This window comes from Micromys minutus (genome assembly GCF_963924665.1).
Source record: "Micromys minutus genome assembly, chromosome: 2".
Lineage (NCBI taxonomy): Eukaryota > Metazoa > Chordata > Mammalia > Rodentia > Muridae > Micromys > Micromys minutus.
Window position 1 is genome coordinate 46,429,630 of NC_137971.1, and position 10,799 is coordinate 46,440,428.

Below are 10,799 nucleotides of genomic sequence, written 5' to 3' on the forward strand. Positions count from 1 at the left end.
TAGTAAATTAATTAGAGACATTTGATTGTATTCTCTCATAAAAGCCTCTATCAATAAAGAACATGTGATTCATTAATACTGAATTCTCAATAGCTCCTGGTTCATTAGAGTTAATTTTATATCCAGCCACTTTGCTGAATATGTTTTTCAGCTGTAGAAGTTGTCTGGTGGAATTTTTAGGTCACTTACATACACTATCATGTCATCTGCAAACTGTGATGTTTTTACTTCTTACTTTCCAATTTGTATCCCTTTGATTTCCTTTTGCTGTCTAATTGCTCCAGCCAGTACTTCCAGTACTATGTTGAATAGGTAGGGGGAGAGTGGGCAGCCTTGTTGAGTCCCTGATTTTAGTAAGATTGCTTCAAGTTTCCCACCGTTAAGTTTGATGTTGGCTGTTGGTTTGTTGTACATTGCTTTTATTATGTTTAGGCATGGGCTTTGGATTCCTGTTCTTTCCAAGACTTTCAACATGAAAGTGTGTTGAATTTTGTCAAATGCTTTCTCAGCATCTAGTGAGATGACCATGTGGTTTTTTTTCTTTGAGTTTGTTGATATGGTGGATACATTGATGGATTTCCTTATATTAAACCATCCCTGCATCCTGGGGATGAAGCCTACTTGATCATGGTGAATGATCGTTTTGATGTGTTCTTGGATTCGGTTTGCAAGGATGTTGTTGAGTATTTTTGCATCAATGTTCATAAGTGAGATTGGTCTGAAGTTCTCTTTCCTTGTAGGATCTTTGTGTAGTTTAGGAACGAGGGTTATTGTGGCCTTGAAAAATGAGTTAGGAAGAGTTCCATCTGACTTTATTTTGTGGAATACTTTAAAGACTATTAGTATTAGGTCATCAATAAATGTCTGATAGAATTCTGCATTGAACTCATCTGGACTTGGGATTTTTTTGTTTGGGAGGCTTTTGATGGCTGCTTCTATTTCTTTAGGTGTTATGGGATTATTCAAATGGTTTACCTGGTCCTGGTTTAACTTTAGTATCTAGTATCTGTCTAGGAATTCATCCATTTCCTCCAGATTTCCCAGCTTTGTTGAGTATAGGCTTTTGTAGTAAGATCTGATGATTTCTTGAATTTCCTCAGTTTCAGTTGTTATGTTTCCAATTTCATTTCTGATTTTGTTAATTTGGATACTCTCTCTTTACCCTCTAGTTAGTCTGGCTAAGGGTTTATCAATCTTGTTAATTTTCTCAAAGAATCAGCTCTTGGTTTGTTGATTCTTTTTGTTTCTATTTGGTCAATTTCTGCTCTGAGTTTGATTATTTCTTGATGTCTACTCCTCTTGGGTGTATCTGCTTCCTTTTGCTCTAGAGCTTTCAACTGTGCTGTCAAGTTGCTAGTATATACTCTCTCCAGTTTCTTTTTGGAAGCACTCAGAGCTATGACTTTTCCTCTCAGTACTGCTTTTACTGCATTCCATAGGTTTGTGTACATTGTGTTTTTGTTTTCATTGAATTCCAGAAAATCCTTAATTTCTTTCTTTATTTCTTCTTTGACCCTGCTATCATTTAATAGAGCATTGTTTAGTTTCCATGTGTATATGGGATTTTTGTTGTCTTTGTTGTTATTAAAGACAAGCCTTAGACCATGGTGGTCTGAAACGATGCATAGGAGTATTTCAATCTTCTTATATCTATTGAGGCTTGTTTTGTGACTGATTATATGGTCAATTTTGAAGAAGGTGCCATGAGGTACTGAGAATAGGGTGTATTCTTTTGTTTTAGGATGATATGTTCTGTAGATGTTTATTAATTACAATTGGTTTATAACCTCTGCTAGTTTCACTGTGTCCTTGTTTATTTTCTGTTTCCATGATCTGTCCATTAATGAGAGTGGGGTGTTGAGGTCTCCCACTATTATTGTGTGGGGTGGAATGTGTGTTTTGAGCTTTAGTAGGGTTTCTTTTATGAATATGGGTGTTCTTGTATTTGGAGCATATACGTTAAGGATTGAGAGTTCCTCCCGACAAATTTCCCCTGTAATGAGTAAAAAGTTTCCTTCCTTATCTTTTTTGATAACTTTTGTTTGGAAATTTACATTATTCGGTACTAGAATAGCCACTCCAGCTTGTTTCTTGGGGCCATTTGTTTGGAAGTTTTTTCCCCAAGCTTTCACTATGAGATAGTGTCTGTCTTTGTCTCTGAGATGAGTTACCTGTATGCAGCAAAATGCTGGATTCTGTTTATGTATCCAGTCTAATAGCCTATATCTTTTTATTGGTGAATTGAATCCATTTATGTTAAGAGATATTAAGGAATAGTGGTTGCTGTTTCCTGCTATTTTTGCTTTTGGAGGTAGAATTATACCTGTGTGTCTTTCTTCTTTTGGTTTTCTTGCTTAGGTATTTTCTTCTTTTTACTAGGATGTTGTTTCCCTCCTTGTATTGGGTTTTCCACCTATAATTTGTTGTAGTCATGGATTTGTAGTCAGATATTGTGTAAATTTAGTTTTGTCTTAGAATATCTTGATATCATTGTCTATGGTGACTGAGAGTTTTGCTGGGTATAGCAACTTGGGCTGACACTGTGTTCTCTTAGGGTTTGCATGATGTTTGTCCAGGTTCTTCTAGCTTTCATAGTCTCTTTTGAGAAGCTGGGTCTGATTCTGATTGGTCTGCCTTATTATGTTTCATGACCTTTTTCCCTTACTGCTTTTAGTATTCTTTCTTTGCTTCGGAAACTTGATGTTTTGACTATTATGTGTCAGGAGGTATTTCTTTTCTGGTCCACTGTATTTGGAGTTCTGTAGGCTTCTTTTATGCTCATTGTCATCTTATTCTTAAGGGTAGCGAAGTTCACTTCTAAGATTTTGTTTAAGATATTTACTATGCCTCTTAGTTGATATTCTTTGCCCTCTTCTATTCCTATTATCCTTAGGTTTGGACTTCTCATTGTGTCCTGGATCTCCTGGACATTTTGGGTTAAAAGCTTTTTGGGTTTTGCATCCTCTCTGACTGTTTTATCTATGTTTTTAATGTTGTCTTTGGTCCCCGAGATTCTCTCTTCCATCTCTTGTAGTTTGTTGGACATGCTTGCATTTGTGACTCCTGATTTCTTATTAGGTCTTCTACCTCTAGGGTTGTCTTTATTTATTTTTCAGTGTTTTCTTTATTGTTTCCATTTCCATTTTAAATTCCTTCTTTAATTCCCTCGTCTCTTTGGTTCTATTTTTCTCTAGTTCTTTGATTTCTTTGAGTGTTTTCCTTGTTTCCTCTTTAAAAGCTTCTATTTCTTTATTATTTTCCTCCCATTCTTGTTTAAGAATCTCTATCATCATCTTGATTTATGATTTTGGGTCTGAGTCTTCTTTTTCTGGAGTGTCTGGCATTCCTCTGTTTGCTGTGATGGGAGAGCTGTGTTCTGGTTTTGCCAGGTTGTCTTGGTTTCCCTTGGGTAAGTTTGCTTTTCTCTTGCCATCCTGTTGTCTGTGATTATACATGGTCTTGCTGTCTGTGATTGGTTCCTGTCTCTCCCGTGTACCTGGCCTGTGTCCCTGGATCTCCACTGTTCCTGGTGGCAGATGGCCTGAGCTCCTGTTCTGCATGCATGGGCCCTCCAGCTGGAAACTGAGCCCCTATGGCAGAGTTCCTGCTCCCCTGAACCAATAGGGGGTCATGCTTTCTGGGACCTTGGCCCAGACCTCTCAGCTCCCCAGCTACTTGCAGTGCAGTCTCACCAGGCCTGTGATACTGGATCTCAGCTGTTCTTGGTGGCAGATGGCCTGAGCGCATTTTATGCAGGCACAGGCCTGCTAGGTGGAAACCTAGTCCCTATAGCAGAGTTACCACTCCCCTGAACCAAAGTAGGGGGGCTTTCTGAGCACTCTGCACCAACCTCTCTGCTCCCCAGCTACTCGGGTACTCGCTGTGCAGTCTCACCAGGCCTGTGTCCCTGGATCTCCTGAGCCAAAATTCTATTTAGGTCCAAAACAGTATTGTGTAATCAATCTACTGCTCTTGCTTATATTTAGACCCAGCTGAGGTGCTGATCAGCACTTGATGACAGGGCAGAGTGGAGGGACAGTGTAAATGGGAAGGAAAGGAACTGTCTTATAAAGGACTCATGCAAAGCTCTCAAAAAGCCTTCACATGTTTAAGCAGAGAACTGAGTGTAGTGAATGCAATGTCCATGCTTGGGAGCAGTGAACTCAAGTACCCTGAAGTAGTGACATGCTTACAGCTGAGAAGAGCATCAGGGGTTCAGTGTGAATGGGGTGATTCGACAGACTGTGAGTGATAAGAGATGATGAAAACACATTAAGCATAAATGAACATCACTGAGTATTAATAAGTATTTGAAGAAATAATAATACATGGAAAACATGAATTGCCAGGACACTTTTAAAACAGCACATATGTAGTAGTCATGTGCAAAGTAGACAAGTTCTTTATTTACACTCTATTTTCATGATACTCAGCCTAATTTTTCTTCTGAATCATATAAATCAAAAATTGTTTCCATAAAATGACCTGGACACAAATATCCATTCATTTAAGGTATTTTATTTCTAAACCTCTTAGTAAAATACACAGAGTGTGACCACATATTTAAACCTACATCTCTTGAAGCAGTTGGAATAATGCCTCAATTAAAAAGAAGTAAACATAAATTGCTATTCTACTATCTCTACATATACTACATAAGTTTTTTTGTAAAAAATTAATGGTGGATTTAAGGAGGTAATATTGTGGGTAAACAAATATTCTGCAAATACAAAACCATTATTGTGTATTCTCTGAACCCTAAGAATTGTTTGAAGGGTGTGAGGGCTCACTCATAATTCTAGAATCAGGGAGGTGAAATGGAATCACAAGAGGAAACTGAATAGCTAGTCAAGCAGATGGGAAAGATCTTGGTTTAATTGAAAGATCCTTCCTCACTCAAAAAGGTAAACAACCAGGCATTAAGAAAGACTTCCATGACACCTCTAGGTATCTGCACACAAATAGAAACAAACACACTTAACCACATACATGTGGACACAAACATGGATGCATGCACAAATGTGCATGCAGCACATGGATCCATACATCTTTGAAAGAGAATGCTAGCAGGATATTATGGTATTCGATGTATGTTTCTATACCCAAATATTTGTGCCCATGTGTGTAACAAGCAGAAACTTCTCCTTGGCTTCTCTTTGCCTCTTCTTGTACATATGCATTGCTAGTGGAATGGAGAAATGGCTCTAGAAATGGTGAATAAAGAGCCTGATCCATGATTATTTAGAAAAACCTAACCAACACATGACAAATCATTCCCCAGTTTCCAGTCACATTGGTCAGATAGATAAGGCTGATTATGATAAACAGAGGGGCCCACAGCTCAGGTCCATTGTTTAGTCCTAGGAGGATGAACCCTGTCATCTCTGTCCTGTTCTCTATCAATGTTATTTGGGAATCAGGATATGTCCTGTGGGAAAAATAAGAAAAAAGAGTATAACTATTGTTGAGAGATTGAAAAGATATTCATACATCTTTGTAGCAATATTAGGAATTATTTAATGTTATAAAAATAAATTTTAATCATGCTTAATGCATAGGGCTAGTGAGATGGTGCACAATCTAAAAGTACTTGCTTCAATCTCAACTAACTTGAGTTTAATCATCAGATTTCACAATAAATGAGGTGAAGTACCACATGGGTATTATTCTAAGATATCCCCAGAAATGCCATAGCATACATATCAAACACACACACACACACACACACACACACACACAAATTAATTGTAGCAATAGCAATAATAGTATAATTTTAGTGTTAATTATTTTAGGCCAGGTTTTACTTTTGACTCCTGGTTAGCCTGAAACTTGTTAGGTAGAGCAGGCTTAACTCAAACTTCCTAATATGGGTCTGTTTCTATCAGGGATTAAAGGTCTGATCAACCATATCCATAAATCATTGAATTTTTGTATATCAATTTCGCAGGAATTCAATTAATTGAATTAAGCATTGTTAAAGGTCACCCTTCCAGTTATTAAGTCTTACAGTTTTGTGAACTAATGTTTTGAAAATTTAACTATTTTCAAGGTTTGTTTTTATGTATATGTCTAGTCTGTTTGTGGTTATGTTCATGTATGTGTTAATGTTTGTAAATTTCAAAGTCTTCAGTTTCCCTAGAGCTGGAGATATAGATGATTGTGGAAAACCTGAAGTGGGTACTGGTGCAAAATTCACATCCTCTATAAGAGCAGTTTGTGTTCTTTGTGGCTGGCTATTTCTCCAACACAATTTTGACTTCATATCAGATTATCCAAGTTTCAAGTCTGAAACTAATCACTCAATTATTTTATCTTTTCTCATTTCAAGTACTGGCACACTTCTCTGTATGCAGTGTACCAAGGACTGCCCTGTGGGCATGTGTACATATATTTTCCTGATTTCTCAACACATTTAAATAACAAATTCTTTTTCTTAGATGACAGAATGACATTGAATGAATATTATAATTTTGTTGAAAACTACAGTGATTTCCAAACGGAAATTTTGTCCCAGACAAAATTGTGATCAATAGTGTAGTCTAAGTTTAGGTGAAGTTCCAATTTATAATTAGCTACTATCTGTGCTGGATCACCTTGGTCTTAGGTTGTCCCCTGTGAACTTATTGAGAGGCATGTACCCAACACATTTAGTGAAAAGACTGAAGCAGACAGAGCTTCTTTAAACAGAGATTATTCTAATGAAGGAGGCTAGGATAACAGGCAGCATGAGGTAGAGGACTATGATTTCAGGGAAAATTGTGTGTTAGCCTTACATTAGTAGCCTAAGATCCACTGGCCATGGCTTAATTGTGTTAACAAAGATTTTCTACACTTACAAAATAAAGGGGATAATGTGTTCAGTGTTGAGGTACTGCTATATAATTAAAATTGATAAATCTATTTTCTAAGTACACAAAACATTACATATAGCTAACTTACATAATTGCTATCTATATCTTCACCATCATCATCATCATCGTCATCATTATCATCATCATGATGAACATCATCAGTACCAGGTATTAGAATAAAACTCTGCCCATGGAACTCTGCCCTTGAGATTAAGGAAAGTTTGTGGCAAAATGAAAGGCATTTGGTGTGGACAAGTGTGGAAGTCTATAAATCACAATCCCCAAGTTGTATTCTATACATGCATTTCTGTAGCTCTTTATATGACACCCAGCTACTCATTCTCTGGTCATATGACTATTTTTTGTGCTCCCTGTGAGCCACTCTTTTGTTTAAACTCTTCTTCTGAATCTGTTTTTCAGCTTAGCTTCATTTTTTCTTTTGCTTATGTCTGCCACAACTTTGATTGAAACTTAAGCCTCATCAAAACTTGGAAATTCATAGATTCTGAACTATATTTAACTTTTTAAGTTACTTCACTGTAAAATCTGTGTTTGTAGTTTCTTTGAATATTTTCTAATAGAAACACAGTGCTTCATAATTCTTTTTTTAAACAACTTTATTTTACAAAAAAGATAAATGTATAGATTTTAAGCATTTTTTGCATAAAACTATTCAATACATTTTTGTCAGTACTTGATTTTTTTAAAGGTTTGATAGTATGCATTGAAAACTTAATAGTTACAATGAGCATAAAGTACATGTAAAACAATACGTAACATGGAAATAGTCAAAGTTTTCTTGTCGTGTAAAGATTTTTTTTTGTTTTGTTTTGTTTTCTTTATTTCTTGGACTATATACAGTCTGTGAGTTGTTTCTGGGGCAGTGCGAGCCTCTGAGGTTAGCATCCCACTATCAGTGACTGCATATTATGTCTGTTCTTTTGTGACTGGGTTATTTCACTCAGGATGATATTCTCTAGATGCAGCCATTTTCTTAAGAATTTGGTCAAGTCATTGTTTCTGGTGGCTGAGTAGTATTCCATTGTGTAAATGTACCACAATTTTTTATCATTCATCTACTGAAGGACATCTGGGTTCTTTCCAGCTTCTGGCTATTATAAATAGAGCTGCTATAAACATTGTGGTACATGTATCTTTGTTGTGTATTAAAGTGTCTCTGGGGTATATGCCCAGAAGTGGAACAACTGGATCTTCAGGTGGTCCTTCACTTGCTTAGTTAGAGTCCCACCAATGTATTTCATAGTTTTTGTGACGATTGTGAAGGGTACCTTTACCCTAATTTCTTTCTCCATATGTTTGAACTTTGAGTATAGGAAGGCTACTGATTTGTTTGAGATAATTTTGTTTCCAGGCACTTTGCTGAACTTGTTTATCAGCTGTAGGAGTTCTCTGTTGGAATTTTTGGGGTCACTTAAGTAAACTATCATGTCATCGGCAAAGAGTGATATTTTTATCTCTTCCTTTCTGATTTGTATCCCCTTGATATCTTTTCGCTGTCTAATTGCTCCAGCCAGGACTTCCAGTACTATGTTGAATAGGAAGGGGGAGAGTGGGCAGACTTGTCGAGTCCCTGATTTTAGTGGGATTGCTTCAAGTTTCCCACTGTTAAGTTTGATGTTGGCTGTTGGTTTGCTGTATATTGCTTTTATTATGTTTAAGTATGGACCTTGGATTCCTGTTCTTTCCAGGACTTTTAACATGAAGGGGTGTTGAATTTTGTCAAATGCTTTCTCAGCATCTAGTGACATGACCATGTGATTTTTTCTTTGAGTTTGTTTATATGGTGGATTATGTTGATGGATTTCCTTATATTAAACCATCCCTGCATCTCAGGGATGAAGCTTACTTGGTCATGATGAATGATCCTTTTGATGTGTTCTTGGATTCGGTTTGCAAAGATTTTGTTGAGTATTTTTGCATCAATGTGCATAAGTGAAATTGGTCTGAAGTTCTCTTTCCTTGTAGGGTCTTTGTGTGGTTTAGGTATGAGGGTTACTGTAGCCTCAAAAAAAAAAAAAAAGAGTTAGGTAGTATTCCATCTGATTCTATCTTTTGGAATACTTTGGAGAGTATTGGTCTTATATCCGCAATAAATTTCTGATAGAATTCTGCATTGAACTCATCTGGACTTGGGCTTTTTTTGTTTGGGAGGCTTTTGATAGCTGCTTCTATTTCTTTAGGTGTTATGGGATTATTTAGATGGTTTACCTGGTCCTGGTTTAACTTTAGTATCTAGTATCTGTCTGGGAATTCATCAATTTCCTCCAGATTTCCCAGCTTTGTTGAGTATAGGCTTTTGTAGTAAGATCTGATGATTTCTTGAATTTCCTCAGTTTCAGTTGTTATGTCTCCACTTTCCTTTTTGATTTTGTTAATTTGTATACTCTCTCTTTGCCCTCTACTTAGTCTGGCTAGGGGTTTATCAATCTTGTTGATTTTCTCAAAGAACCAACTCTTGGTTATGTTGAATTTTTCAATGGTTCTTTTTGTTTCTATTTGGTCTATTTCTGCCCTAATTTTGATTATTTCTTGCCTTCTACTCTACTTGGGTATATCTGCTTCCTTATGTTCTAGGGCTTTTAGCTGTGCTGTCAGGTTGCTGATGTAAGCTCTCTCCAGTTTCTTTTTGGAAGCACTTAGGGCTATGGGTTTTCATCTCAGTAATGCTTTCATTGCATCCCATAGGTTTGGGTATGTTGTGTTTTCGTTTTCGTTGAATTCTAGAAAATTCTTAATTTCTTTCTTTATTTCTTCTTTGACCCTGCTATTGTTTAACTGAGCATTGTTTAGTTTCCATGTGTATGTGGGCTTTTTGTTGTCTTTTTTGTTGTTAAAGACCAGCCGTAGACCATGGTGATCTGAGAGGATGCATGGGAGTATTTCAATCTTCTTATATCGATGGAGGCTCGTTCTGTGTCCAATTATGTGGTCAATTTTTAAGAAGGTGCCATGGGGTGGTGAGAAGAAGGTGTATTCTTTTACTTTAGAATGATATGTTCTGTAGATATCTAGTAATTCTAGTTTGTTCAAAGTCACTGCTAGCTTTGCAGTGTCCTTGTTCAGTTTCTGTTTCCATGATCTGTTCATTGGTGACAATGGGGTATTAAAGTCTCCCACTATTAGGGGTGAAATGTATTTTTTGAGCTTTAGTAGGGTTTCTTTTATGAATGTGGGTAATTTTTTATTTGGAGCATATATGTTAAGGATTGAGAGTTCCTCCTGATAGATTTCCCCATTAATGAGTAAAAAGTGTCCTTCCTTATCTTTTTTGATAACTTTTGGTTGGAAATTTACTTTATTCGATATTAGAATAGCCACTCCAGCTTGCTTCTTGGGGCTGTTTGCTTGGAAGTTTTTTTCCCACCCTTTTACTCTGAGATAGTGTCTGTCTTTGCCTCTGAGTTGAATTTCCTGTATGCAGCAAAAGGCTGGATTTTGTTTATGTATCCAATCTGTTAGCATATGTCTCATTATTGGGGGAGTTGAGTCCATTTATGTTAATAAATATCAAGGAATAGTTGTTTCTGTTTCCTACTATTATTGCTTTTTTGGGTTGAGTTGTGTTTGTGTCTTTTTCTTCTTTTAGTTTTCTTGTTTAGGAGTTTTCTTGTTTTTACTAGGCTGCATTTTCCCTCATTGTATTGGGTTTTCCACCTATAATTCGTTGTAGTGCTGGGTTTGTGGTCAGGTATTGTGTAAATTTTGATTTGTCTTGAAATATCTTCATCTCTTCATTTATGGTGATTGATAGTTTTGCTGGGTATAGCAGCTTGGGCTGGCACTTGTGCTCTCTTAGGGTGTGCATGATGTCTGTCCAGGCTCTTCTAGCTTTCATAGTCTCTGTTGAGAAATCGGGTGTGATTCTGTTTGGCCTGCCTTTATATGTTACCTGACCTTTTTCCCTTACTGCTTTTAGTATTCTTTCTT